Source organism: Lepeophtheirus salmonis, chromosome 9 (genome assembly GCF_016086655.4).
Source record: "Lepeophtheirus salmonis chromosome 9, UVic_Lsal_1.4, whole genome shotgun sequence".
Classification (NCBI taxonomy): domain Eukaryota; kingdom Metazoa; phylum Arthropoda; class Copepoda; order Siphonostomatoida; family Caligidae; genus Lepeophtheirus; species Lepeophtheirus salmonis.
In genome coordinates this window covers 12,779,086-12,790,100 of record NC_052139.2, presented here as the reverse complement: position 1 = coordinate 12,790,100, position 11,015 = coordinate 12,779,086, and the positions used below count along the sequence as shown (strand labels likewise).

At 31.3% G+C, this 11,015-nt stretch overlaps 1 long non-coding RNA gene across 1 annotated transcript; it reads left to right on the top strand.

The window, feature by feature from the left end:
- The first annotated feature begins 3,898 nt into the window (after window positions 1-3,898).
- On the top strand, window positions 3,899-5,659 carry LOC139906360 (uncharacterized). Its single transcript, XR_011781841.1, has 7 exons — window positions 3,899-3,942; window positions 4,005-4,158; window positions 4,221-4,373; window positions 4,441-4,594; window positions 4,657-4,810; window positions 4,873-4,962; window positions 5,022-5,659. It is a non-coding gene; the product is annotated as an uncharacterized lncRNA (long non-coding RNA).
- The last annotated feature ends 5,356 nt before the right edge of the window (window positions 5,660-11,015 follow it).

The following is an 11,015-nucleotide window of genomic DNA, read 5'->3' as shown; positions in this document are numbered from 1 at the left end:
GAATGAATATATTTAAAAAAATATATAATATGCACATTATATTTTATACAAATGGAAATATTTTTTTTACTTTATCTTACATTAAGGAAGACAAATGCTATAAAATTAACTTATTTTTTTGTTTTTAAATTGTGAAATATTTTTATTTAATTTTTCATCAAACTTCGGAAATTTCCATCACCATGATATATTTAAACAGTTTGGGTTGCATATTTTTTTTTTTTTTTTTAGGCAGGCTAAAAACGACCAATTTCATAACAATAATAGATGGGGGTGATGATGATGAAGGATTTTTTTTTTTGACGTCCCACAACTTTTGGTTATTTCTTCAGAGAAATAACCTTAGCATCAATGTTGGATTTGAAGAAAATCTATGGCTGCATCAAAAAGTTGTTTCCTCGGAATCGGAAATTGAAGTATTCAATCTATAATAGATTATTGGGCGATTAGTCAACTAAACTAACTTATATACCCTACACCATAAAAAAACTTTGTATGTGAATAAAAATAAACTATTTGTCGTTTTGGGAGGATTCATGCGTTCTGGTTATGCTAAATATTATAATAAAAGGATGTATTGAAATCGAGAGTCACATTGTCACCCAATGAGAATGGAGTCCATTTGATGTAATAGATTTGATTCAATCCTTCGTTATTTGTATTTGAACGACAATTCAAAAATTGATGAAACCGATCATCTCTTCAAACTTAATCCCCTAATAAAGCATCTGCATGAAAAAAATTGGGAACTTCATCCTTTTGATGAAACCCTTTTCATTGATAAATCTATTATTCCTTATTATGGTCACCACTTTGCAAAACAAGCCACGGGATATATGTATGCCTTTGATATTTACATGGGAAGAAATGAACAAGAGAAAATGCCAGAATTATGAGTTGGAGGAAATGTTTTCTTGGATCTTACAACCAAAGCCAAAGTACCTCGAGGAAAAGGCCACAAAATTTATTTTGATAATGACCTTACTTCAATCAAGAATGGATATTTGTGCGACAAGAACTATCCTCGACAATAAACTGATTCATTGTCTTCTTCCTAAAAATAGGGAGTTTAAGAAATTTTTGTAAGAATATCATCAATTTTCGACAACAGAAAATATTACATTAATGAAGTATAATGATAACAATACAGTGAATGTCTCATCCAATTTTAGTTCATCTGCAATATCTACAAAAAGTCAATTATCAACCAAGATAATATTTCACATATCAATAAATAAGGACAATTGTTGTACAAAGTTAAAATACATATGGGTGGGTTCTATAAAATATACCGATGTATTGCAAGCTACCGGAGAAGAATGCTTCAAAGAAAATGGCGGTGGTCAATTTCCTTATACTTCATGTATGTTGTTTCGTGAATGCATGGTTGCTTTGGAATATGATAAAGGGAAAGAACACACCACAACTTCAATTCAGGAGAAAATTGGTACTTTCCCTTCTGAAAAAGTATGGGATAAAGTCTAATTATGGAAACATTTATGTTGCTTCATTGGAAGAAGTCCGGTATGACGGAACAAATCATTGGATACAGCATTGCAAATCCAAAGGATGTAAAAACTGTAGGGGCAAAGCTTTGATTTCTGTGTGTTAAATGTAATGTGGGTATTCATCCCAAATATCATGTTAAGAATTAATTTAAAATTATGAAAGAAAATAACTATATTAGTTGTAATTTATAAGCTATTTATTTATTAAATGTGAAAAGTAGCGTCCAAAAAAAGGACAGTTCAAATCTGTGAATTTAAAGAAAGGTACAGAATCATTTTTTTGTTAAAAGATAATCTTATCAATCAAGTAATAGCTGGGGTATCAATGGAATAACATAATACACTAATGGGTTAATTTATGATGTGTTAACACTTCCTTCTCAAAGAAGAAATCTTACCTACCTTTGGTGTAAATTGATTTAAAAATGTATGAATAATTTATCTGGTGGGTCAGTAAGGTCCGAGGCTGACAAATAAAACAATATTTATTTTTCAAAATTGGAATTTAATTTTCAAGATAGTTTCCTTCAAGAGTGATACTATCAGTCCAGCGCTTTTCAAACATTTTGATGCATTTTGTATAGTATGATTTGTCATGTCCCTCAAAATAGGCTTCTGTTTCGGCAATCACCCCATCGTTCGATCCATATCTTTTTCACTGGAGTATTTTTTTTTAGCTCTGAGAAGAGTTAGTAGTCGTTGGGGGCCAGATCTAGAGAATACGGCGGGTGCAGCAGCAATTCCTGTATTTTTGCCATTGTTTTTATTGACTTGTGACACGGTGCATCTTGATGAAACAGCAATTTGTTCTTCTTCATTCGGGGTCGTTTTTCTGCGATATCTTCCTTCAAACGCACCAATAATGCCATTTAATATTTACTATTAATGGTTCTGCATTTCTCAAGGTAGTCTATGAACAAAATATCTTGAGCATCCCAAAATACGTAGCCATAAACCTTTCCAGCTGACCTATGCGTTTTTGCTCACTTTGTACTGTTTTCTGCAGATGCTGTTCACTCAACTGACAATCTTCTATTTGACTCTGGTGTGTAGTGGTGGATCCAGGTTTCATCCATTGTCACATAACGCATAAAAAAAATTCTTTTTATTCCGGTTAAACAGCTCCAAACAGCTCTCGGAATCATCGACACGTTGTTGAGCAAACGCGGTACCCATTTGGAAATCAGCTTTCTTAGGAACTAATGTTCATGCAAAATGGTGAAAATACTGCCTTTTGATATTTCTAAGATCTCAAATATATCATGCAACTTCATTACACAGTTTTCCAAAACCATTTTGTGGACTTTTTTGATATTTTCCGTTATAATCACCTCATTTTGACGTCCAGAGCGTTCAGCATCACCGATGTTTGTTGAACCTCCCCCCACCCCCCAAATCAGTAAACTAACGTTCCACTGTCGCTTTCGATAAAGCAGAGCCCAGATAACACTTATCAAGTCCAATTTTTTCTGTGACGGTATTTTTCCCATCAAAAAGTAATGTTTTATCAAACCCCAAAATTAAGTTTTTTCCATATTTTTTGAAATAAAAAAGTAGCGTCATTTAGAGCACTGTTATTTGTTAAAAAAAGATGACATTAGTTTGAAATTTTGACACAAGACGTATGAAGAATGTATTTTTCCAAAAATAATATGCATTTTGTATTAGTAGTGCCATGTATGCCTCGGGACTTATTGACCAACCAAGTATATATATGAATTTAAATATAATTATTATACTTTCACTGCACGACTGCTATTTTAGATGTAGAAGGTTCTCGTATTTATCTCAGTAATTATTAATTTTCCCTCCAAAATCCTAAAACAGGCAGCTGATAATAACAAAGGTCTTAATTCAGGTGTACCATATGTCTCCCTCCTGCCTTCTCCTTGCACTCTTACAAAAAAAAACATTTCTACTTATAATACTCAATTATTATTAAGGGTGATAATTTTGGTAAGAATACAAAAGCGTGCGATGAGGAAAGAAAAAATACGCATGGTATCCTTGATTGAATAATATAAGTTATATAACTAATATATTCTTCTATCAAAAACGTTATCCTTCCCGCCATTGTTATTCAATATTAATATATAATAGTCGATAGAGAACTGAATAAAATGCCTAAAATAACGTCGCACTTCTGTCTGGATTTCTGAAAATGGAGGCCCAGGAATTTGGAAATACTTATCGGCCGAGAAACAGATGGCTTGTCGGATTTGTCGATATAAATGTGCTTTTAGTCCCCCGTCTAGAATTAAACGCCACTCATTATCCTCATCTCATATCAAGAGCATGGATATTCATCTAAAAAATCAAGTTAATGATGAATACATTAAGTCAGACTTTAACATTGATCTTACAAAGATGTTTATTGCATGTCATAACTTGCAACTAGTTTGTCTGAGACTAGTTTCTTCACTTAAAGACTTTGGTATGATCATTAGGTTTTCTAATATTACATAGTCTATAAATATTACTTTTTTGTCACTTAAGGATTAGCTATGGTTCATAAGCTCCAAGAAATGATGTTCAAAAAACTCATAAAAAGCAAAAACAACGGCTTAAATGGTCACAACTACGGGGGTAGTAGCTTTGGATGGTTTGCAACTAGTTTGTCTGAGACTAGTTTCTTCACTTAAAGACTTTGGTATGATCATTAGGTTTTCTAATATTACATAGTCTATAAATATTACTTTTTTGTCACTTAAGGATTAGCTATGGTTCATAAGCTCCAAGAAATGATGTTCAAAAAACTCATAAAAGGCAAAAAAACGGCTTAAATGGTCACAACTACGGGGGTAGTAGCTTTGGATGGTTTGCAACTAGTTTGTCTGAGACTAGTTTCTTCACTTAAAGACTTTGGTATGATCATTAGGTTATCTAAAATTACATAGTCTATAAATATTAGGTTTTCTTTTTGTCACTTAAGGATTAGCTATGGTTCATAAGCTCCAAGAAATGATGTTCAAAAAACTCATAAAAGGCAAAAACAACGGCTTAAATGGTCACAACTACGGGGGTAGTAGCTTTGGATGGTTTGCAACTAGTTTGTCTGAGACTAGTTTCTTCACTTAAAGACTTTGGTATGATCATTAGGTTTTCTAATATTACATAGTCTATAAATATTACTTTTTTGTCACTTAAGGATTAGCTATGGTTCATAAGCTCCAAGAAATGATGTTCAAAAAACTCATAAAAGGCAAAAAAAACGGCTTAAATGGTCACAACTACGGGGGTAGTAGCTTTGGATGGTTTGCAACTAGTTTGTCTGAGACTAGTTTCTTCACTTAAAGACTTTGGTATGATCATTAGGTTTTCTAATATTACATAGTCTATAAATATTACTTTTTTGTCACTTAAGGATTAGCTATGGTTCATAAGCTCCAAGAAATGATGTTCAAAAAACTCATAAAAGGCAAAAAAAACGGCTTAAATGGTCACAACAACGGAGGTAGTTACATTGGGTGTAGCATTATAATTAGTAATTGTGTGTATCCTTCATTATAATAGTATGTTGTTATACAAGCATAAATCACCAGGGGTCTTTTTTTGATGCTCTTAATAAGGAGTAATATCGCCGGATATTACTACATAATTTTTATATCTAAGATAAGTAATTAAGGTTTAAAATTTTACTGCATGGATTAACTTTTCTTTTCTTAGATAAACATGAAATAAATGAAAGTGGGATTCTAGAAGCTGTTCGTACTAAGATTGGAAGAAGATATGGATTTAAATCTAACATTATTTTATGATTTTGACATTTACTTTATTATTAATAATTAAGATCTTATCGGTAGAGATTTTTCTATCCTGTGCACAATTGTATATGCAACTTGCACATGAGGAAAAAAGGGTGATGATATTTTTATTAAACCCCACGTCTGGCTTGTGTTTTGCAACCTAAAGTTATGACATATTGAACTGAATTCCGATGTTAGAACAAGAAAATATTATTTGGATCAATCTATTATTTCAATATTCTGTGTTTATAATTTATTGTTATTATTAGTTATATGATTCTAATTGTTTAATTTTGTATATTTAACTTAAATGTATGATGGTTTATTTTTTAGTATGTAGATTATATTTAATTTAAGCCTTCTATTTTAAATTTGGAACTTCAAAAATATTTCGAAATACTCTTACTTTGTCGTTTTATTAGTTATTATTCTGAGAATATGGTTCATAATGAATTACAATTTCATAGAATGTGACGTTTTCAAATCCACTGTAACGGATAAAAACCGTCTTAAGTCAATTATACGTAGTATATTTTTATTAAACATTTTGCTAATAAATTCTTTCGTTATACCCTCAAAAATCATATAATAAAATAATATATATAAATAATCATAATACAGCAGGCAGATGATAATCTCATCAGTATTTAAACAATAATACCATATGTCTTTCTCCCCCCCTTCTACTCGCACGCGTTATTCTCTACAATATTATCAACTATAATTATTATACGTTCTGGGTATCGTCCATTATTTCATTTGTTTTTATATTCTTCAATCCAAGCTCAGAGTTAAGAAAATATAAATATATCTCGGACCTTAGGTCAACTAATCGGTCCTTGGGACAGTTAAATGGTAAAAAAAAAATCGGAATGATAAAAAAATGGAACGCATGGGGGGGGTGACTTATTAGGGAATCAGTACTAGGACCGATCCAACACTAATACTCCTAGAATTGAATATGGAATTGAATTTTTTTTGAAAAATTATAGTTTTGTTATATTTATCTTTTTATATGATTTAGTTTTAAAATTGATTTTGTCTGAATAAGAAATGTTAACTCAGACTCGAATGAAGTTTCCTTACACTCATATTCGAATTAAAAATACTCATTACTAGATTCCAACATGAGCACAAAGATTTGAGGCTTGAATCAGCCTCTTGAACATCTTGTAAGTGTCTTTCTTAAATTAAATTATTTCTTACTAATTTGATAATTTAAAAAACGGTATTGATAAACATATTTAAGGAAGAGTGAGGATACTTGTTATAGAGGAGACATGTTATAATGCCAATAACTTTAAAATATAATGTTATCTATCCAATCTTTTCTTACACGAAATTGAATGTCTTCCTTTGTTTATTAAATGTGCAAGTACCCAGGATGCCTAATGCTTACAATTATAGAGAATTTCGACATTGAAATTTTGAACTTCCTCTTGGTGTATCAAGTATCCCACTTTTAGTTAGTTTCGAAAACACACCAATAAATGGCTGTTAATTACTGCACTACATCAAAAATACTTTGGAATTATCTGTCATAAGTAACTACCTATGACATGTTGCCCCGGCGTTGAATTATTTTTTAAATTGTGAAACTTATGACAGTTTAAACAAAATGATTTTTGTAACATGTATTCTCACTGACCTCTACATACAATAATGGAACTGTTTGTTTATTCAGTACTTTCCTCAAAGTTTATTTTTGGCAGAGTCAAGCCCCATATTTCATTATGAAATGGCTGTAACATTCAACTAGTTAGGAAGCAGTTTCCTGCATTGCATATTACTATTTCCTGTGACTGGTAATTTTGTTTCAAAAACTTTTGCTGTCGTTAGTTTTGCCTTATACATCTTTGTGTCTTGGGCATTTTACCACATAACATATCCACTCCCTTTTTATGTTCTTGAATTATAGATTGATGAAACTTTACCTATAGTCTTTACCAGGAATAGGTTTGTTCATAAATGACCAAGAGTAACGCCGATAAATTATGAGATTAAGTCCTTGATGGAATTGGAGTAGAGTAGAGGATTGACATCGGAGTAATATCATTGCTAGATACAGAATTGGATTTGTGTTTATTTCATTCATATAATAGCTGCTCGCAGCTAATTCAATGAAACGTCATGCGAGCTAAGCTGCTCTCCTCCTAAACATTATTCAAATTGTGAGTGTGACCACGTTAAATTTCTTGTTTCCTCTTTTTGAACATAGGATGGATAGTATTATTTTCATCTATGGCCTTTACTGTTGGATCTCAGCTCACAGAATACTAGACTCATGAAAGACTCACACTTTTTTTCACGTTGCAGGGGGGGAGGGATATATTTTTTTTTTCAGAAATTAACAATAATTTATTTATGAGAGCAATCAACTTTCTATGTAATTTAAAATGAAGATGATTTGTTTCGATACCTCTTTAGAATAAAAAATATATATATTTATAAAAGAGGATTTTATATTAGTCTAAATTTTATTGATTCTAAGATAGTTTAATTGAAATCCTTTTTATTCCCACAATTTTCCTCCAAAAAACCTCAACTCTTTTGAGCAGTAATAATTTCAACCACTAAGAGAGCAACTCTCTTTTGGACTTAAATCTGACAGATAAGTATTCTCTTGATGAAGATGATAACTCCCCATTGATTGTAAACAAAAAGTAAGTTTATTCACATGAATGGGCTGATGGTAAAGTTATACAATCATTGGAAATACAAATATTGCAAGACTCCTTGCTGTCTAATTTCAATGAAGAAATAGTATTTCCATATCCAAAATAAAAACAAATGAATCAATAAGATAAAAAAATAAAATAACAGAGAACTCATAAATATAATTTATGTCCTCATTATTTTTATTTTATTAATTAATACTCACACAATCTTATTATTGTTTTGATACATTTTAACTATATTGTCTTCTATCAAAAAACTTTTAATTAGCTCATATGGTACACATTTATAGTTATTTATTTATTTTTCTAAAGATTCCAGATCTTCGAGCAAGGGATATTCCAATAGCAAGCAATTTAATTGTTTAGAAGAGTCAATAAGTTTGGGAATTTCAACGATATTTAGATACTCCAATAGAAATCTATTAAAGTTAAGAAGTTACTTATATTTTTTTAAAGCACTTAGTCACTTCAAAATTCCCAATAACTATTTATAGGTATGTTATAGCATAAATGAATAACGCATTGAAAGTTTTTGGGGAGAGAATGAAAAATTTATTTGCTCTTTACTGTATCTTCCAATCTATTTTTCTTTGTATAGCTCTTCATTTTAATAATATAAATATAAGATGATTTGATGCAGGATATTTATATATAATAGCAGAATAAAAAATGCTTTTCAGACGAAACTATCGAGAAAAAAGAGGCGAAGACTAGAATCACCTTCCGCTTCCAATCCCAAAAGAGGTTCACAACTATTAAAGAAATCACTAATTAGGGATGAGGCTTAAAGTGTTCAGGTTATATAATTATACAAAGAGACCATACATCTCAAACTCTACCAAATAAAATGAATTGCTATCAACATAATAGAGATGAGTTATTTCTACGTGGATGGTGGATGACAACTCTCTCTGGTCCTCATTGGATCTTTCATTCGATTATTCTGTCGTTTTATTGAACTCCATAGTTTATATATGTAGAAGTATACAATGATTCCGTAGAATATCTGGAGGAATTTATGTATTATTGAGGATGGATGCAATTATTCAAGAGGTCTGAAGTCACTATCACATACCTTGATGTGATAGTGACATCTGCACATTGAAAGATTTCTAGATTATAGGACATGAGATTGAACGATTTTAACCGGTTTTTGTTTTACCCTTCCAGAGCTTATCTTGACTTTCTGTAAAAAAATAATCGTCTTGAAAATGAAGAGAGCAAACTTGTGGATTCTTTGAAGGTACCTAGACTTTATCAGATTACCTAGGAATCCCTCTAAGTCATGCACTTTTTAACCATTCATCATAAGGGAACGAGTGTAGAGGAACAGTAGGGTCCTTTGGCCGAAAAATAAATATTTTATGATGATTCATGTCGCAATGCTATGAAACTATTCATGTTACTCCAATTTAAAAAGGATACATGTTTTAACTATGATTTAATAAAAATAAATTTTGAGAGTTACAAAATTATTTAAAAGATTGCAAGAAAAGAAGGTTGAAGCTAAGTCTCAAGATAAGCTAAAATATTTTTTCTAAACTGTATATATTGCTCTCTGCTGTCTTTCGTTGAAGACTTTGCCTCTCATGTAACAGGTCACTCTATGGAGACTCAGACATCAGTCCCCTCAGAGACACTGCCAGCTCTTCGTGTGTGGAGATTACGTTGGAAGATAAATCTTTCTTTTTTGAAAGTGAATTTTCCCAACTGAAATACGATTTTCTTAATTTTCTGATTGGTCATCTTCGTCTTGTGTTGAAGTTAAAATACCCTCGTTGATGGTGTCAGTCTGTACCTCCTGCACTAACACATCCAAATATTGATCAGGGATCATGCTGTTGTCATCGATATTAATTATGTTATCATTTTATAAAAAAGTATGGGTTTATAAATAAACTTGCCCCATTTTCAATGTTGATCAAGCAAAAAAAATCAGCATATGGATTTTTAATTACTTGATACCAAGGAAAAAGAGATGGGACTGGATCTCGTTCCAAATTTCGAATGTTTTTCCTCCCACGGAAGCTAGAATTTGTCATGGTACTCGGAAATCTTCTGGCTTGAAGTGTTTTTCACGTAATACAGAGTATGGTAATAACATCCAGAGTTAAACATTATCGTCTTCTCGTCTCAGAGCAATCTGCGATGTTTAAGACATGTAGCTTCATTTGAAGGAAATGGAAATTATCCTCCTCTCGAGCACACAGGGACGACAAAAGACGACGGCATATTTATATATTATAATGACAATTAATAATTATCTTACAAATATACCGGAATATCCCAATTTGTAAAAATGAAATATTATCAAAATAGCTAAAGAATAAAATGGCGTCACACAATAGCTGACGTAACCTTAAGCGATACTAGCGCCCTTAAGCAATCAATACTGATATTAGCTCAAGCGGCAGTGAGTCACACTCCTTGCGGATAATATATGCATATTTTTTAGTTTGCTCGTACCCTATTGTTGTAGTGTCTGAGAGCCAAAATACATTACAATTGATTTTTCTTTCTTTCTTTCTGATATATGTATATATCACCGGTAATATGCATAATTAGGCATAATATAGAATACCTAGGTAATGTATATAATGCCTGATGTTGTCAAGTAAACTATATAATAAAGGAAATTTTTCTATACTTTTCCTAGGTATTATATATAATGACCAGTAACTGTTTAGAAAAAGTATTAAATGTTGACAAGATGAGATTAGAAAACCTTAATATGAATTAGGCATTTGAAATAATAAACCTTAAAAATTGATATTATAATCAGAAAAAAAAATGATAGCAAAACTGAAAATGAAATGATGGTACTCACAAATACATCTTTCGATTAATAAATCTTACTTATTGCAGCAGGAAAGACTAGAAGGCATTTTGAATTGCACTTAACTTACTTTTTTACGCAACAGCACCTATTATTTTGGCATTTTGTATGGCACATACAATTTGGCAAACCCTTGCCCACTTTCTTTAGATTGAGAAATAGCTGCTGTTTTCTTCTTTTTTTTTACATAAGCAGCAAATGTCAGGAAAAATAGTTTTTTAGTATCCATCAGAAGTAGAAAGTTTTC